The 19,751-nt window shown below is 37.4% G+C and overlaps 1 protein-coding gene across 4 annotated transcripts in view; it reads left to right on the top strand.

Annotated features, from left to right (window-relative positions):
- Positions 1–19,751, top strand: part of BMPR1B (bone morphogenetic protein receptor type 1B) — a 423,330-nt gene that overhangs the window by 193,085 nt on the left and 210,494 nt on the right. Inside the window, exon 2 of one of the 4 annotated variants that reach the window (XM_032632927.1) lies at positions 2,550–2,650. The gene's annotated coding sequence lies outside the window, so the exon portion shown is untranslated. Of the gene's footprint in view, positions 1–2,549; positions 2,698–7,933; positions 8,003–8,143; positions 8,263–19,751 lie in introns of those variants that run through there. The other 3 variants (XM_032632928.1, XM_032632930.1, XM_032632931.1) reach the window with 3 other exon arrangements.

The following is a 19,751-nucleotide window of genomic DNA, read 5'->3' as shown; positions in this document are numbered from 1 at the left end:
AAGAAATGTAATTATACATTTTAATAATCCTCAATTTAATGGCACTGTGTTTGGGGAGAATTAGGTGAACCTAAACTCTCATAGAGCCCAAATAATAGGATATTCAGGAGAAAATGGTAAGCCATAGTTACTCTGATTGCCTTTTCAGTAATCCAGCATTCTGATTGGATATTAAGTGGCCTAGTCTTTAACATCACTTTAATGTAGGTGTATCCAGGTTCTAACATAGTGTGGTTGCTCAGTATGTAACAGATATTTGTTTTGACAGATGGTGTCATTAGAAACTGAGTCATTCATTTCTTGTTACTGTTCTCAGAGATACCTGAGACAGTCTGAACACCCAATTCTCATGCACAGAACAGCTTTTAGAGCCTAATATCTTACACACATCTGGGTCACTGATGCTGTGAAAACATTCCACTTTACCATGACCCCACTGAATAAAAGAAAAGGAAAAATTTAAGAGAAAAGAAAATTCCTACATAGTGCAGAGGTATTCTGTTGTGCGCTAGGATAATCAACAAATTTTGCTTTTACTGTTGAATTTCAAACTATGTCTGGTATGTTGTTCTTTTGGATATACCTTGCAGTAGCTATTGGCTATAACGTGAAAGATAACTGGTAGTTCTCTCTCTCCCTCCCCCCCTTTTCCTCTTTCCCTCTGTGCGTTTGTGTTCGTGTCTCATGTCTATTTTTTCAAATATGCGATTTGGTTCATTTCAGTCATTTTTAGCATCCACAAATATTTAGTCAAGTATTTAATCATCTCGTGAAATACTTCACAGATTCGTCATATGAAATAAGTGGTTTCTCTTTAGTGCTAAGTCATAGCAAATTATCATCGTTTTTTAGGTTGATTTTGTAGAGTGTTAAATGCTATTTAAATTTCACTTCAATATGAAGCCATTTATTTTTCTCCTAATCACTTAAAATAGCAAGAACTAATCAACTGAAGTTTTTCTCCTTTTTATGAATACATCAGTCTACTCCTGACTCACGTGCATGTTTCTGCCTTTAGGTCAGTGGGAACTTTTCCCAGCTATGTTCCCCCCCCACCCCCATTCCTAATTTCTCTCAGGAACAAATGGCAGCATAGTTAAATGTTAGAAACTTGTTGCTGAAGGTGCTAACCTAAACATCAGTGCCAAGACACGACTGAAACTTAATAGACTAATTAATTTGTCCACTGCACCTCTGACCTGGGAATTATGTACAATGGGCTATACTTTCAGAACTGAGAGTCTGGGATCCAAAATAGAGAAAATGCAACTTTTGTGTGCTTTACACATCAACGTGCAATTAATATTGGGTTCTTTTAGGAAACAGATTCTGAAAATGTAGCTTTATCCCATCGCATGTTTTGGAAGTAAGATACTTCAAGGTTCTGTGTGCCTCTTTGTTTCAGTTTTCTTCTTTTATATTTTATAGTAGTACTGAACAAAGCCCTCACATTATTTGATCCAAATATCCTTCTGACCTCCAGAGGAGCCAACTTATATAGACTCCCACAATTTCTGTATTATCTGTTCCAGTGTACTATGCTCATTAAAAACCACAGTCACTCCTAGAAGAAACTAGGAACTTGACGCTTGAGTGACATTTAAAAAAAGTGTTTATGTTATGAATTCCTGACTGTGCTATTTATGCTTCTATCAGTAAGAAGATTAACTTTATTAATTTTATTTCCCCTTATATTCCTTTTCTCCCTTCTTCATTTTAGAGACAGTTTAACTATTCTTCAAGGGCGGTTAACATTTGACTGCCACTGAATTCACTATCAGTGCTGGATAGAAGCCAAAATGAAAAAAATCGGTTTATGTTAGCCTGTCAATGTCTGGTTATGCATCTCTCTGGGTCTTGTGAACTCACAGAAGTACCAAATAAACCCTTTTCTGTTAGGATTTTATTTACAGCAGAGTTTTAATATTTTGGTAGTTTGTGGATTTGGAAGCACTCATTAGGCCACCAAATGTCTGTTGACCACAGGGCAGGCACTCTTCTAGACACTGCTGATAAAGTGGTGAACAAGACTGATGCTTCCCAGCCCTATGGAGGCTTACAGTCCAGTAGCAATAGTCATACACAAAGTACACACAGAGAGTAAGCTGCTTATTATGTACACAGTGAAACAAGCTGAAAGGACAGAGAGTGACTGGAAGATGTGTGAGATGCTGTTGTAGCCAAAATAGTCAGTGAATAGCTTTCAGGGAGGCAGTATTAGAGCTGAGAACTAAAGGATGAGGTGGTAGCCTTTGGGTAGATGCCGTTTTCATTCGGTTATTGGCAGCCACTTTACCAAAAGGAAGATGCAAGATTCCATATACTTTTCAGTGAAGGCATAGTGCATAGATAGAGTAGATGCTCACAGGATATTAGGATGAATAGAATAAATAGATACTGGCATATGATTTGAGAGGAAAATGCTTTACCTTTCTAAAGCTATGTTGCTTCCAGTAGTGGAGTGAAAGTTTTAGGTTTTGTGTGCATGTTGTTGAAATGTAATGTGAACCTCACGTTGCATTTTTTCCCGTTTATTTCCTTATTTATAGGTTTCGGCGTGGTCAAGAGAGTGAATGTATCTGACGTGGATGGACTGCGCATAATCTTCAAGAACGCTGTTCGCTTCAGTTATCAGCGGCCTGTTTATCTGGTTGGTATCCGAAGCAAGTCAGATTTGCCATGGTACTTCACCTTATGGTAATTAAATCATTGATTTTAAGGGAAGAACCATAAAATGAGTTTGTGTGTCACGTTACATACAGGCAATTCACCATATGTCTAACCAGGTCACATAAAGGTTAGTTAAGGTGTTAAAGCAGTAATTTGAAATCTGGGGTAGGGGCTAAAGGGGAGGTACTAGTGAAGGCGAGAAGTCAAGTTGTATAGAGGCCAAACAGAAAGAGTGATGTAGACTCTATTTACTGCCTTGAAGTGAATTTTATTTGTACCCATTTCAAAAGAAAACCTGATGAACAGGTATGTTGGCAGTGTCTTCACTTTGACAGATTGGGGTGGGTGGGGGAGATGGAATTCTGTTATCTCTGCACACTTAGTGTTTAAAAGACATTCCAAGATCAGTAGGTGGATAAACTTGGTTTCCAGTTGAGGCTTTAAAATGTTAATCTTGGCCTGTTTCTTCTTGTTTATACACCGAGAACTACAGTTTTAAAGATAGAAGAAATATTTATTCACAAACTAAGAATGGGTTTGACTTTCAGTAAAGATTCATGTTAAGTGTCAACGTGGCACAGCCTTTCCTTGGCTTGCCTCTCTTCTCACTCAGTTTGTTTTCATCCACACCTGTGCTTTCAGTGATCATGATTCCATTTCTTGCACCCCTTTTCTCATATCCTCATCATTTCTCAGTTATACTTTAAAATAGCTTCCTAACATCTGTCTACTTTTCCCCTTTCCAACCTGTCTACCATTTCAGGAGCAGCAGGGATATCTGATCCTACCACGCTCTCATCCATGACCTTTAATGCTTCCAGGATTACATCCTGTAGCATACAGGGCCCTTCAACTTCATCAGATCCTTACCTGCCATTCTGTCCTTGTCACTGCCCTTGCCCTCCCTACATTATAGCCTATTGATTTTTAATGGTTCCTCAGTTTATCTGCTGGCTCATTCATTCGTGATTCTGTCCTTCGGCACAGTGCTGCTTCCTCTTTCTGGAATGTCATTCCTACCTCTTCTCTTGTTTGCCGGGCGAAGTTTTATTTATCCTTCATGATTCTATTTGAAGGAAGTATTTTTTCGTCTGTGATACTTTCCTTGGCAGAGTTTGGTTCTTCCCCTCTGTCTTCTCATAATGCCTTGACTACATCTCTGATTTGGTTCTCAATGTAAATGTTTTCACGGCTCCCTCACAGTACTCAGTAAACCCTTTGGGGACAGACACTGCCTTCTGTTTTCCTCTTCATCCCCAGCCTTCAACGCACTAGCTAGCAGTGATTCAGCTGTCGTGCACTGAATGAATGAATTGATAACTGCTTTGTGTTTTAGCACCATGCGATTTACAGTGTAGGAAAAATTCTAAGAATATGATTTAGTTCCTGTTTTCAATCAGGTTGTGATTTTATTTGGTGGACAAGACGTAAACACATGAAATAATTGGGAACACAAGATAAAGCATAGTATACAAAGGAATTATGTGTATTTTAAAAGTTTAACATATACACACATAATACACATGGTGGTTTGGAGGAAGGGCAAAGATCAGGTTTAAGTTATGAGATAAGCTTCTTGGACTAGATAAAAGTTTCATGGGATAGTGAGGGAGTTGAGGTTGGTTCGTGGTCTGAGGTATGAGCAAAGTGTTGGTTATTGGATTGATGAGTCCTTTTCCTGTGCATGTTTTGTCTAGCTTATTTTTAGTAAGTCTTAGATAGTTTATATAGGTTTACTGTAAAGGCAGATGTTGAATATTTTTATTTTGTAAGGGGCCAAAAATCAAATAGGGGAAGTTAGAACAATGCATGAAAGTTGAGGTGGATACTAGGTATGTATTGGAAAGAGATTAATCCATATGAAACAGAATCTGGGCTGAATAAAGTTCTACAGGCAGATGCCCAAGTAGGGAATGGAATGATTGACAGAATCATCTTATAATGGCAGTGAGGTAAGACCTCTCTTTAGCTTGGTTCTAAAGAATAGTTGTGAACAGTATTTACTGGGGTCAAAGATGTTATGTCTAGAACATTCTTTACGCTCATGGGGAAAATGAAAAGAAAACCAGAGATAACAAAAACAAGCCAAATTCATTAGTTTTCAGGGGAACAGTGAGAAAGGGTTTAAACTGAGTTGGGGCACGACTGTTTGATGGGAGAGGAACCATCTTCCTGGGGAGTCAAAAAGAGAGAATACCAGTGGGAAGGTGTAGAAGGTTCACAAATTGAGCAAGTAATTATGTAGGGCTCTAAAGGCTGAAATCTATATCCACAATGTTTAACTATGCATTTCTCACTTGTCTGTTAGTTCCCTGAGTACATTGAAGATAATGCTGCCTCGGCCTAGGATATGTGAGGCAGAAAGAAAGTTAGGGAACTCTAAGCCATGTTGTTTCCCTTGGGTCCCGAGGTCCCTGGCTGGTCATCTCCTCTGCACATTCCATAGTCTTCCTATGTGCATTTTGTAGATGACGTTCAGAGTTTTTAGTTGTCGTTGTCTAGTGGGAGAAACAGGAAGAAATACTTATATCCATCTCAGTCCAGAATCACTTATATTTTTAAAAGTTCCTGTTTGGTCCTTGCAATTTAGGATTAGAGCGTGCTGAATTGATAGCTTTTCAAACATAGGGAGGTAGTAGTGGCTTCAAGTTGCTGCGTATTTCTAGGCACCAAAAGACAAACTATGATAATAGCTACATTTACCATATGCCAAACCCTCTTTTAAAGCACATCATAATTTCCACAATACCCTGTTTCTACCTCAACCCTATGTTGAAGGGAAACTAGGGCAAAGAGAGGTTTTTAAGCTTTGCCCAAGACCCCAGGCCATCTGATAACATAAACTCAACTTTTAGTCACTGTGTCCCCTTTACTGTTTGACGAATACATTTTTTTAGGACTCTGGCATCCTAAATTGGGAATCACCAACTTTCAGCAAAGGATTAAGGAAATTGGTGGTGGAACCAGAAGCTTAAAGTGATAGACTGAGAATTCTGTATGTGAGCCAAAAAGAGCTACAACTACAAATTTAAGTTTTTCCCACGCTTCTCCTTTGCGCTAGAATAATTTTTACAGCTTTTATAATTAGGGAGTAACCAACACTATGAGTTAAAACCAGGGTAATAACTAAACTCTTCAACATAGAAGTAATAGTTCTTGACAATATGGTGGTCTGTGATGTTATTAGGTTGTCATGAACACTTAAACTACAATTTGAAAGTGGGCCTGAGGGCCCGTTGTACTTGCACATTTGTAAATTTTCCTAGACTAATGTAGTATGAGTTTCTTTACTTTGTCAAGTTTGTAAAATTCATAAGCTTTGTCACTTAAAGTCAGGTCCAAAGCAAACTGAAAACTAACATTTGATATCTAGCCATAGCTTTCTTATTTTCTCTTAATTTCTTGCTGGAAACAATCGGTAGAGGTGGCATATTACTAACACAATCTGGTAATATGTAGCAAAAAATCTCATTTTTATTTTCCAGTTTTTAGGGTTAGTGGTTATATTTTCAGAGTTTCATAGTTTGGTATGACTGTTTTTAGATATTACCTAGGAAAATGTCTTGTTTTGGTGTGACACATTTGAAAGCCAAAGCCATTTTAGGATACTTTTGCCACAACTGAAGGAATCCAGCTGTCCTGTAAGTACCTGGTGAATTTCAACAGTAGTCTGGTTAGTCAGTGTGGTCAGTGCTTCAACTTGAATTGTTTGTTTTGAATCAGATACTATTACAAATTAATCTAATACTACCCTCCCCCCCCCTTTTTTTTTTTGTCCAGAAACAAAGCCAGCAATACTAATGCATGGGGGGGGGGTTATTATGATGATGATGTAAAAACCAAACATTTATGAAATAACAAAGCAAGAATTGTTCAAGACACAGACACTGGGTCTGGTTAATTTTTCCACCTGACTTCTTATAAATTCAGGCTTCTGCAGCATTGCTTAACGATATTTTCAACATGTCATAGTTCCTGATGATAAAAATTTCTGTAGTTTTGCCAGAGCTTTAAGTTTTTAAAGATTTTTTTCTTTTGCCTTTATCACAAGTGTTGAACATGTGAAGAAGTAAACATCACTGAGTTGTACAATACGTATAGGCTGAATTTCTATGAGGCTGCTGGATTGCTAGTCAACTTAGATTATTACTCATTTCAGCGTTTCTTTACCATATCGTTAGCTATGCACTAAGGCCACTGTAATTGCACCAAACTCGTTCCTCTCCTTTATGCTGAATTGAATGTACTACCAAGTTCTGTTACTCATCCTCTTTTGATCTCCAGAGTTCACCCCTAAAGTGCATTCTCGTTTTCATAATCCTCTCAAGGCTTTCATCCTTGAATGACTGGATTTTGGCACAGATAGTTAACTGATTTCTCTGCTTCTGTTTTTTTCCAACTCCCTGTGGAAAAGTTGATCTGAATTTTAAGGTACATGGTAGTAGGTACATTATAAGGATGCAGTAAATGCTTATTGATTGGTTAAAAACAAGTTCTCAGAGGTAGAAAGTCAGACGCTTTATTCGAATGTTGGAACTTTAATGACTGAAGCCATATTTTATTTATTATTTTGGTTTGGTGAAAAATCTTATGAAATTCAACTAGGTTCTTTCTTTACACGCCTTCTACACTTTAGTTGTGAAATGTGCACTCTGGCTCTCCTGTAGGTGATGAAAGAAAAAAAAAGTGCTGGTTATTAACTGAGTAAACATTTAGTAGTTCAAAATAGTAAAGTTGAAAGTAATATTTTCTTTACAGAGGTTTTCCATTTTTGTCTGTCAAATGTAGACATTTAAAAAGATTAAAAATTATGGTGAAAGTTAGCAGGTGGTGTGGGCCACATAAACAAGTAAAAGAAAGAAAAATTAGCATTTTATAGTACTTTCTTACATCCGTGAGATTGTTGAATTGAATTGATAACGATTCGTTTTGGGGAGCTTATTTTCAGTGCGTGGCTTTCTGTGCTCAAGAAGAAAAATAAAATGTTAATCTAATTCTAGTTTGTTGCTTTTTCATCAGAGTCTTTGAGTAAATTGAAAATTGTCTGAAAAGTGTGCAGTGAGAGCTGTGTGAACAGTCCTTTGCTTCTGTTGTTTTGTGTTTCACACATCACTCATCCATGCCCAACAGGTGTTCTGCCAGCTGTGCCCAAAACGTTTCACATGATTTAGAATCTGTTTCCACGCTTACCTTGTACAGGGGCTATTTGCTGTAAAAGGAGTTCTCTGATTACATAGTTCTTTGGCACAGGTGAAGGACTAGAAGACAGAAAAGCGAGTCGGATTTGAGTTCTACCTGCCTGTCGTTGTTGCTTCAGAAAGAGGAGGAAGCGGTAGGATGAGGATTGGTTTTCTGTAGCCCTGATGCTGCTCAGTTGATTTTTCTTTTCTTCTTCTGTACTTTGGCATGTATATTATATTGTGGCAAGGAAGAACTTAAATGCAGTCAGAGTAACTTTATTTTCACAGCTGCGTGAAGATGCAGTGAAGGAGTTTGAATTCTCGGAGATTTTAGAGCTATGTGGCCTATTAAAATGGAGGAAAAGAATCTCTACATTTCACCACTTCGATGAAGAAGTAAAAAATATGTCAGGTATTTTCTATCTGTGAAGTTAACTGATTAGTGATCATAACTGACTGGGAACATGTAGGAAATTTTGTGAGTATATTGTACTCCTGTCAAGATAGTAAACAAATTTTAGAACTTCTGAATATTTATGTTTCATGCTGCTGAGATTAAACTATTCTTGGTTTACTTACAGTTAATCAACCAAAGAAACAAGTCTCAATAGGCAGTAAATTAAACAGAGCCATTTTCATGCTCATAAGTAGGGTTTGCCTTCAGCCATAAATAATCATGGTTGAAACATTTCATTTTCAAACTGTAGTTATATGTAACAGATACTATGTTTAAATGTCATCTTATAGCTAATATCACATTTACCTGTTGCTGCCACTTTATGGCATACCATTATTGTACTGAATTCTAGCCTCAGAGTATAACTCCAAACATAAGCAGGTGTTAAGAATTTTTACCTTAGAGTTGCAGGCATACGATAGAGTATGTCCATGCAGATAAAATGGTCATATGTGTAACCCTGAGAATATGTTTGCATTTTGTGAACAAAATAAAACTGATTAGGAGCTGGGGATTATCTAATACTTTCTCCGCATATTGTACTGTATTGTAGAACAGCTGTGATCCGAAGCACTGCAGTATCCTCAATCAGCAAACCTTCCACTCTTAAATTTTTACTTTTCCCTATTACTAGAAAATAAAACAGCTAGCCCTCTTCATTCCAAAGAATATCTCAGTATAATGCAGTAGTCTCGTATGGCGGTGAAAAGAGCTGGCCCCGGAGTCAGTTGTCCTGAAGGTGAATTCTCACTCTTCCGTTCACTACTTGTCTTTACCTGTACATAAGGATAATAATAATAGTACCTAACACATAGGTTTGTTTGAACGTTAAATGAATTAACATGTGTTCAGTGCATAGGACAGTGCCCTGCCTAAGCAAGTCTGGCTGAGCTGTCATCATTCAGAGGCTTGGTCCTCCCATACCTGATGACTGTAGGTTGAGAAATACTATTGTGGGGAAGTGGAACTTCATATATTGTCATTTCTTATGGTTTTCATTTTTAAAGTGAAGGAAATTGAAATTGAGTGCTGTTAAATGAATCGTTTAAGATTAAACAAGTAATTAGTGGCAGATTTGGAACTGGAATTTAGGCCTTTTTCAGTGTTTGGCATCTGCTCTGTTCTTATCTCAAGAGCATTGAAATAATTTTAATAGTTGTCTTTTGTACTTTTGATGCTCAAAATTTCTCTTTTCTTTAATTTGTAATTTCATGAAAATAGTTAAAATGTTGCAAATGTATACAGTAGAAACTATTTAATATTCATATATCTCTAAAATCCCTTTAAAAATTCTCACTTGGAAAATGGTTTGTATGTCTTGTTATACAAGAATACTAAAATAAGGAAACCAGACTTCTCTTGTGCATCTTCTATCTGCCAGGGTCTGGAGCTACTTAACTTTCTGTGTCATAACAAGTGATAGCAGTTTTTAAATTCATAGGTTAGCTCTTAAAATTAATAATGTATTATTGCTTTGCATTTCTCTGGAGGCCAGGATTCAATTTATCACACTTCCTGTGTAGATACACATTATAGCTAAAGAGAAATTGTTTTGTTTGTTTAGATGACCTTGTATAGTTTCCTTCAAGAGCCTGATGATTTATATTGTAATTTTTGCAAAGCTTTGTGTTCATAGTAGGGTGTCAGACAGTTAGATGGTGATGTTCGTGCTTTTCGGGTAGTTCCAGTGGTTAAGTGAAGCTTCCTGAAGACAGGACTATAAATATAGGTCCTAACTACCTGCCCTCAGTGATTTTTTTTTTTTGTACTGAACTTTTTGCCTTATTGTGATGCTACTGCAGTGTTTATAGTGCCACCTATGTACCTGCATTGGCTGGAGAGATTGAATGGCTTGTCTGTCTGGGACACGTAATAGATTCCAGCCTTTTTCCGTGACATCATTATTATAACAGACTTCTTTGAGAATGTGAACAGCAGCTGTGCACTTTTGTGAGTTTTACATTATGAACCATAACAACCGTTTCAGCTCTATACAAGTGATAGGGCAGCTTGATGCTTAACAAATGAAGCCAGGCTCTGAGCTGTGAAACTGTTAACAGATCTAGTAATGACACGGGCCCCATGTATGGAACATTTCATAATACAACTGGGGAAACCAGGGGTGACCGTCATTTAGCACATTGGCTAAAAGGTTTTTCTCTACCTCTTGTTCAGTATAACTTCACAGAATCAATGAGAAATTGACTTGCGGTTTGTGTCAATAGATGTAGCATATCTTCAGTTGAATTTTATTTGAAAATATCAGGTTTTCCAGCATTTGAGCGTTCCATTTCCAGCCTTTAAATAGAAAAAGAGCAAGTATTATTTTCCTCGAAGGTAAAAAAAAAAAAAAAAAGCTTACTTTTACCTTAAAGGTAAGAATCTAACATGATGATGTGAAAAAAGTATCTTGATTAAAACATCTCTGGATTATGTTTGTGTAGGAAAATAAATATATCTGTTTCTAATCTGTGTAATAGTAAAGCAGAAATAAATAATTTTAGCAGAGAAATTTATATAACTGTTACAGGCCTACCTTTAAAATTCTTTATTGTATCTTATCAGACTTTTTCTTTATGAATAATAATTTATTACTGTGATTTGCAGTGACAAACTATATACCTTCCATGTGTCTGTTTTTTGTTGTAAAAAAATTAATAACTTGGAAATAATGTCTTTTCCTGGGATATGCAAAATTCTGCAGTGTTTTAAACAAGAAAGATCAAAATTCCTGAGATAAGAAAATTTTTAGAAGAATATCCTTTATAATTCCCTATTTCATTAAAATTTATACTATGAGAATAACAATGATCTCACAAATAATCATGTACAATCCTTGCTAAAAGAAGTGAGTACTTACTGGACATATACCCAGAGAAAACCATAATTCAAAAAGACACATACATCCCAATGTTCATTGCAGCTCTGTTTACAATAGCCAGGTCATGGAAGCAACCTAAATGCCCATCGACAGATGAATGGATAAAGAAGATGTGGTACATATATACAATGGAATATTACTCAAACATAAAAAGGAATGAAATTGGGTCATTTGTAGAGATGTGGATGGATCTAAAAGAGAAAAATATCGTATATTAATGCATATATGTGGAACCTAGAAAAATGGTACAGACGAACTGGTTTGCAGGGCAGAAATTGAGACACAGATGTAGGGAACAAACGTATGGACACCAAGGGGGGAAAGTGATGGGGTGGTGGTGGTGGTGGGATGAATTGGGAGATTGGGATTGACATATATACACTAATATGTATAAAATGGATAACTAATAAGAACCTGCTGTATAAAAAATAAATAAAAATTCAAAAGAAAAACCACTGATAGAGACCAATGAATATATCCATAAGTAAGAATTACCTGTTTTAATATAACAAAAATTGTATCTGTTATCTACTCATAGTTTAAACGTTGAATTTCTGAAATTTCTTTTGGCTTTCTATCAAGCATGTAATCTCCTGTAACAAGAAATTGTAAAGTTGCCTTTTAAAAATACTACTTTTTTTCTAATTGCAAAGGTAATATATTTTAATTATAAATTGTAGCAATAGGTAACATAAAAAATTGATCCCCCCCCATTCAGAGAAAATCAATGTTAATTGTTAGCTAAGGTCTCACATATTTTTTTTCAGTGTACATCCTATGTTTTGAACTTTCTTTTTCTTCCTCTTTATATTTGAGCATCTTTCCACGTCACTACAATAAAGCTCTAAAAGGTGGAATAATGGAAATGGGTGATTTTGAATCTGGTGAAGAAAGACCTTTTAATTGATAGAAAAGAACTATGCTAGTTATCTCTGCCTCTCATTTATATTTTCCTCATATATTAGCATTTAAAGGCAGCTATAATTTTTTAAAAATCACAATTATATTAACCTTTTAAAAGAAAAATACTTGGACTTCCCTGGTGGCGCAGTGGTTGAGAGTATGCCTGGCGATGCAGGGGACGCGGGTTCGTGACCCGGTCCGGGAAGATCCCACATGCCGCGGAGCGGCTGGGCCCGTGAGCCATGGCTGCTGAGCCTGCGCGTCCGGAGCCTGTGCTCCGCAACGGGAGAGGCCACAACAGGGAGAGGCCCACGTACCGCAAAAAAAAAAAAAAAAAAAAAAAAGAAAAAGAAAAATACTTGGTTTCATTATCAAGTACAGAAGAATGTGCCACAGACTGCTTAATGTCACTTTTACAGGGTTTTTTTTTTTTTTTTTTTTTTTGTCCAGTCTCCAGTTTCTGCTGAGTATTTGGAAATGGTTGCTTTTTTTCCCCCAGAAATCTTATTGTGGGGGGAAAAAACAGTCTCATTTAGACTTTGGTTTTAGTATTTGCCATTATATTTCTTTGCTCATTGCCATTAAAATATTAGTTCATATTCCCTTTATAGAATGTATTTTTACAGTAAGGTAGAGGCATCCTAAGCTAGTTCAGCTTTTACTAGCAGCTGATAGAAAAGAGTACCTGACATGGGCTTTCAGTTAATTTCCTTTTATAAGAGCTGGAGATCACAAAGGTGAACCTACTCAGATTTATGACATTTTTATCGAACTGACCAATACTTGGAGGTTTGAGACATGTTGTTTTAGTGGGGGGAAAAAAAGGAGTTTTGGATTTGTAATCATGCCTCTTAGAGGCTTACAGATCGCTAGGTCTTCACCCTCACAAGTTCCTTACATAAATTTCTTAACCAAGACTCAATTTTCTCATCTGCCAAATGGATGTGTTAATTCCTATGTGATGGAATTGCTGAGAATAAAATGACTTCTGAAAAATAAGTATCAGACTTAATATTAAGTCTTAATAAATGTTATTTTTCTCAAATAAAGTTTTCCAGCCTCTAAATAGAAGCATGAATAAGCACATCACATGTGCAGATCATGAAGCCAAAAAGTTCTTGTATGTTTTGTTTTGTTCGTTTATTTATATTAAGACTTTATTTTTTAAGAGCAGTTTTAGGGTCACAGCCAAACCGAGGGGAAGGTATAGAGATTTCCCATATACTCCCTGCCTCCACACATGCATAGCATTCCTCATTATCAACATCCCCCTCCAGAATGGTACATTTGTTACAACTGGTGAATCTACATGGACATAGTATAATCACTCAAAGTTTATAGTTTATATAACAGTTTACTCTCTGTGGTGGTGTACATTCTATGGGTATGGACAAATGTATGACATGCATGTACCCATCACTATGGTATTTTCACTACCCTAAAAGTCCTATGTACTCTGCCTATTCACTCCTTCCCCTGGTAACCACTAATCTTTTTACTGACGCCACAGTTTTGCTTTTTATAGGGTATCGTATACTTGGAATCATACAGTATGTAACCATTTTGAATTGGCTTCTTTCACTTAATAATACGCATGTAAGTTCCCTCCATGTCTTTTCATGACTTGAGAACTCATTTCTTTTTAGCACTGAATAGTATTCTGTTTGGATATACTACAGTTTATCCATCTACCTACTACTGAAGGACATCTTGATGGCTTATGTAGTGTTTTGTATTCTTATTTGAGTCTTTTTTTCCTAGTCATTTGAGAGGGATTTAAATAGTACAAATTTACATGTAATAAATATAATCAGTTGTATCTTAACTTTGTAATTCATGGTTCTTACATTTTTCTTAACGCTATTCAGGGAGTTTACAGTATTGCAAATGCAAAATCAAAAATGAAATCACTGTGTAACACAAACTCCAGCTGATCCTGAAAACTAGACCCCATTCTCATCCCACCCTTTATTCAGTATTCCTTGCTTCTCCATTATAATGGGCTGTAACATTTTGCATTTGTAAGACTTTTTCTATTTCCAGAATATTTTTATGTCCGTTCATGAATTCCATCCTGTGACAACTCTAGTTTTAAGCACTTCTCCATGTTGTTTAGACCCTATCCATTGCTGTCATCTTTCCAATGCTGAGCCTTTAGTTCTCTTTGCTGCTGCTTGAATTTTTTTTTTCCTCTGGAGAAGAGATTCCTTTGTAATATGCTGCTGGTATAGTTACACAGTTCATCCTTATAACATGGGTAGGTTCAGCTCTTTGGGACAGTGCTGTATACACTGTGCTTTACAGGAACATTCAATGACTTTTTTCTCCCACCCACAGCATAGAGATTAGATGGGAAATGAGCTAAGTACCTTTATCCTTTTTCTTTATTCTTTCTCTTATTAAACCAAACTGGTTTACTCCTTGGGTCCCAGAACGAATCTCGCTCAATACCCCGTCTCGGCTTCGCTGATTCCATGTTTGAGTGAAGAGTGAGACTGACTACATTTCAGATTTTGATTGTATAAACTGTGCAACTTTGGCTAAATCATTAAACTTTCTACCTCTACGATGCAGATCACTATGGCTGCCGCACATGGCTGCTCAGACTGTGTACGCACAACTCTAGGGACTCCGTTCACATAGACTACAATATTTGGAATGCCCGACATCCTCTGCAGGATTGTTATGAGAATTACATGAGCTCATAATGATAAAGAGTATGGACTTGAGAGCCCAAATTCCTGGGATTATAACTCAGCCATTCCACTTATTAGCTGCATGATCTTGTGAGAATCATTTAACCTTTACTGTACCTCGCTTCCCATATTTTTAAGAAGGAAACAACAGTGCCTGTCTCATAGGGATATTTTGAAAATCAAATGTGTTAGTATTTATAAAGCACTTAGAATAGTTGCTGGCATGTACTGAACACCTGGTATATGTTAGCTATTTTTCTTACAGTAGGAAAATTATTTACTGTGGCGTTGCTGCTCTGTAACTGGTAGTTCGTTACATAAGGTTTACTCTACACATTTTTGGTCCTTCTGTGTTAGGTCTTTTCTAACCCTTATACTTGGATTATCTTTTCTTCTTTAGAATTTTACACAGCAGGAATTATATAGTAGGCATGAGATTTAGCTTGGAACTTATTAATGCTGCTTTATAGTATGCATATTTCTGTTTCTAGAAGACCAGGACCCTCATCTGTACCTTTAAGGTTTTCTCAGCTTTTATCACCTTCTGCCTCAACTATGACTGGTGGAAAATGATCCAGTGTTGCCCTCTGCTCTGTAGGGAGTTGCTCTCCTAAGAGTCTGAGGCTTGAGAACCAGAAAGGACAGCAGAAGTGGTAAACTCATGGTCTCTTCTTTTTAAAGCCTTTTAAAATCCATTTGATTATTTAAGACTAACATGCTCAACGGTGAACAATTGAAAATGTAATTAAATTCTATGGTATATGGTCAGACTAACAGAAAGCAGTAGGAGTTTAGAAGAAAGCAGTGTCTGTAAGAGCTGGGCTAATGAGAAGAGACTTCCTGTGGGGTGCACCTTAAATGGAGTTGTATGTGGACGGATGATGCTGAACTAGACCTTCACACAATGCTGATAATGTTCATGCTTATGTTAATGCTGACAGCTAATAGTTACTAATATTAATCCTAAGAGCAAACGCTCATGCAGCTTGCTATGCTAGACGTTGTTCTTAGTGCTTTACACATATTAACACATTCAATTCTTACAACAAATCTATGAGGCAGGAACTACTATTATCCCCAGGTTAAAAATAAGGAATTTGGGGCTTCCCTGGTGGCGCAGTGGTTGAGAGTCCGCCTGCCGATGCAGGGGACGCGGGTTCGTGCCCCGGTCTGGGAGGATCCCACGTGCCGCGGAGCGGCTGGGCCCGTGAGCCATGGCCGCTGAGCCTGCGCGTCCGGAGCCTGTCCTCCGCAACGGGAGAGGCCACAACAGTGAGAGGCCCGCGTAACGCAAAAAAAAAAAAAAAAAAAAAAAAAAAAAAAAAAAATAAGGAATTTGATGTTGCCAATGGATTTTATTTAGTTGTGATCATGATTACAAATTTAACTTTATTTCACAATAAATGAAAGCCCTTACAATTTTTCGAGATCCAACATTTTGAAATTATGTTCCATCATACTTTCTTTAATCATGCCTTATAATCTTTCTTTTATTTCTTTTTAAATGAAAGTTGTTTTTATGATAGCTCCCTCCTGATAAAGACATAATATAATTATCAACAACAACACAAAAAGATAAAAGACTTTCCTGGTTTGGAATGTGGGGTATAGCTTATTTTATAACTTCTTTTATAATTTAGGTCAGCACATCAGATTTTAATGGTTTCTTATTTGTCTGATTAAAAACAACTGGTAAAGCTCATCTCCAGCAAGAAAAAACGGAGTTTTGAGTTTGCAAAATATTTATGGTGGTAGAGTTCTGGATTTAATTTCTAGCTACTTGGGTGCCAGTAACAGACTAGAATTTGCTTTTTAACAACTTAGCTAGACTTAGTGGTACTCTTGTCTAACTTTATAACATAAATTGTGGATCATTGGCAAATCCCATCAGTAGTTTTTTTTGGCAGCCTTTTGGTGGAAATAGACTTTGACTTTTATTACATTGTTTAAAGGAAAAAAATTGAAATTAATCTATCTTTTTTTTTTTTTTTTACTCATCAGAGAGACTGTCCTGGTTTCAGTTTACAACTGTGTCTTTTTTTAATGAGCTGTAGGCTGTATTCTTTGTGATATCAAAGAAAATTGTTTAGTTTCTAATAGAAATAGAAATCATTTAAGAGGTAGCTAAAGATGTGCAGACTTGATTGTGATTTTAAAAAAGTCTTCTCAAGTGTGGATTGCTGTGTTGATGAACACAGGGTTCAGTTGTTATTGGTTTATGCATTTGCCAGAGAAACAAACAATCTGTAGGGCAAGTGTTGAGTTCTCTAATTGGGGCCATATTTCATGTGGGTATTTACCTATCTTTCTTCTCATTCGCAGGTCTTGCTGTGGATTAGTTTTAACAGTCGTGTGTTTGAGCATGGCTGTGAAACTCGATACGTTATGCAGGAGGCCTGCCTTCTGTGGCGGTAGTGTGATTATAAAGTGTGAGACTGGTTTCCACTTTATGGACAGACTGTGCCCATGGAGTCTGCCTCTGTTGGGTGGTTTTTTCCTTTTGCGGTGTGTGGGTGGGAGAATGTGTGTAGGAACTCTTTGTGGCTCTTCCTTTGTGTTTTTTTTTTCCTTAGGAGACTTCAGGATGTTTGAAATCAGCATTTGCTCTTTCATTTCTCTCTGGTCTTTTTCCCCCATTGTCTGCACTATAAATGTAGATGAAAAACGTCTTCCTTTGACCTACCTTTCCTATATTACTTTAGCTCATCACAGGGATGCTTCGTAGATGATCTCATGATCATTTTTTACTCAAGTCTAGGAAGTAACGCGTAACTTCAAATAGTGAACTAAAGTATTTAATCAACTCTAAGATATAATCCGATTTCAGAGATGTAACAGTGTGAAAACATGCCTGTAGTGGTGGTAAAGTGTTATTGATTTAAGATGTACCTTTTTCCAGGATGTCACAATGAAAAACATGCAGGCCGTTGTATCCGTGAAATATGGTAATTTTTATTAGGTCCTGACTACTGTGGGTTATCACTCATGTTTGACGTGAATTAAGAAGCATAATATGGATGGAACCAAGATAAACATATGCGTGCTAAATTCCATTCTTTGATCATTTTTGAAAACAGGTCTTTTAAATGGGCCATTTATTAATTAATTAACCTGACTACTACATGTGTTCTTCAAATACATATGAAAGAAAAAAAAGAAAAGGAAAAAAAGCTTTCTACTTCTCAACCTATCAGTTCGTCACCCATCAGCATTCTACTCAAAAAGTAGTACTAGTGGTAATAATGTTATCTCTGGATCATTCACATATGGTCAGCGAAATATGGTGTTTAATATCATGAGCTTCAGAGGAAAGTAGACCTAGGCTCTACTTTGCGCTGGGGTCTACTTGGAGACCTTGAGCAAATTGCTTCATTTCTTTCATTTTTCTCAGATAATAACCATACTTAACACACAGAGCTGTGTTGAGGATTAAATGATTAATATAAGGAAGACACTTTACACAGTGTCTGAGCACATGGCAGAGATGGTAGTCTGCTAGGGTGGCCAAAACAGCATAGCACAGACTGGGTGGCTTAACAACAGAAATTGCTTTTGTCACAGTTTTGGAGGCTAGAAGTCCAAGGTCAGCGTGCAGGCATCGGAGGCTTCTTTGCCTGAGCTTGCAGATGGCTGCCTGCTTGCTACCTTTTCGCACGGTCTTCCCTTTGTGGGCACAGTCTGTGGTGTCTTTCCCTGTGTCCTAATCTCCTCTTCTCATAAGGACAGCAGTCATATTGGATTAGGGCCCACCCGAACAGTTTAGTTTTAATTTAATTACCTCTTTGATGGTCCTGTCTCCAAGTACAGTCACATTCTGAGGTACTTGGGGCTTCGGCATGTGAACCTGGGGGGAGTGCAATTCCAACCATAACAGCAGTCCCACAGTATTCGTTGTTATTCAGAAATGATTGCTGCTTATATAAGGGTTCTCAGGTGGTGTCTGGTGTCAGAATAAGAGCGGTAGTGGAGTGAAATGAGAGGACTTGGCTTAGGTTAGCATATGGTCTGGGTGGGTCACCTAAGAACATTGGGGTTTTCCCTGGGTGGTGAGGATGGTAGTGCAAGTGTAAGCAAAAGGTCAGGAGTTATAAATGATGTTTAAAACACTAAGTTCGGGGCTTCCCTGGTGGCGCAGTGGTTGAGAGTCCGCCTGCCGATGCAGGGGACGCGGGTTCGTGCCCCAGTCCGGGAAGATCCCACATGCCGCGGAGCGGCTGGGCCCGTGAGCCATGGTTGTTGAGCCTGCGCGTCCGGAGCCTGTGCTCCGCAACGGGAGAGGCCGCAACGGTGAGAGGCCCGTGTACCGCAAAAACAACAACAACAACAAAAAAACACTAAGTTTGGAATGAGCATGGGATGGTTGGGAAAATGTGAGAAAGCCGATTTGGCAGGTTCAAAGAGCTTCACATTGGGAGTCATGAGAGGTTAAGTGCCTGTGAGATAAGGGGAGACCAGATTTTAGAGTTGCTTGAAAACCAGGCTGGGTTTGTAAACTTGTGTTAAAGATTATTAACTGGAGTGTGACACGAAAAGAATTTTAAGAGGGTCAAAAACATTTCTTTACTGCACTAATCTCTGTATATTCTTAATATGAAAAAAAGAGCATCTGTTTCACATATTGCTCATGTATTTAAAGTACCTTCGAAAGCATTTGAAATGATCTTGTTAGCAATTCATTGTAATGTTTAGGTAGTCAGCAGTCTCGTAAGACACGTGGAGTGCCCTGAAATAACGTGGTCAGGTGCTTTCCTCTCCTGCGTCTCTGTGAGAACATGTAAGGTCTAAGGATCCTTCCCAGACCAGTCAGGTCGGACATGTGGGTAAACCCTGAGAGAGTCTGTAAGCATTTTACAGAGACTTCTGAAAGTTGAATATTCCTTTGGATTATTAGAATGTTTCTTCTCACATTTCTTTTAAATATTTTTACCAATATTATTGTTTGAGCCACATGGGCTATATTTATA

The sequence above is a fragment of the Phocoena sinus genome, chromosome 5 (genome assembly GCF_008692025.1).
Source record: "Phocoena sinus isolate mPhoSin1 chromosome 5, mPhoSin1.pri, whole genome shotgun sequence".
NCBI classification, from domain to species: Eukaryota; Metazoa; Chordata; class Mammalia; order Artiodactyla; family Phocoenidae; genus Phocoena; species Phocoena sinus.
This window is presented reverse-complemented; position numbering and strand designations above follow the sequence as displayed.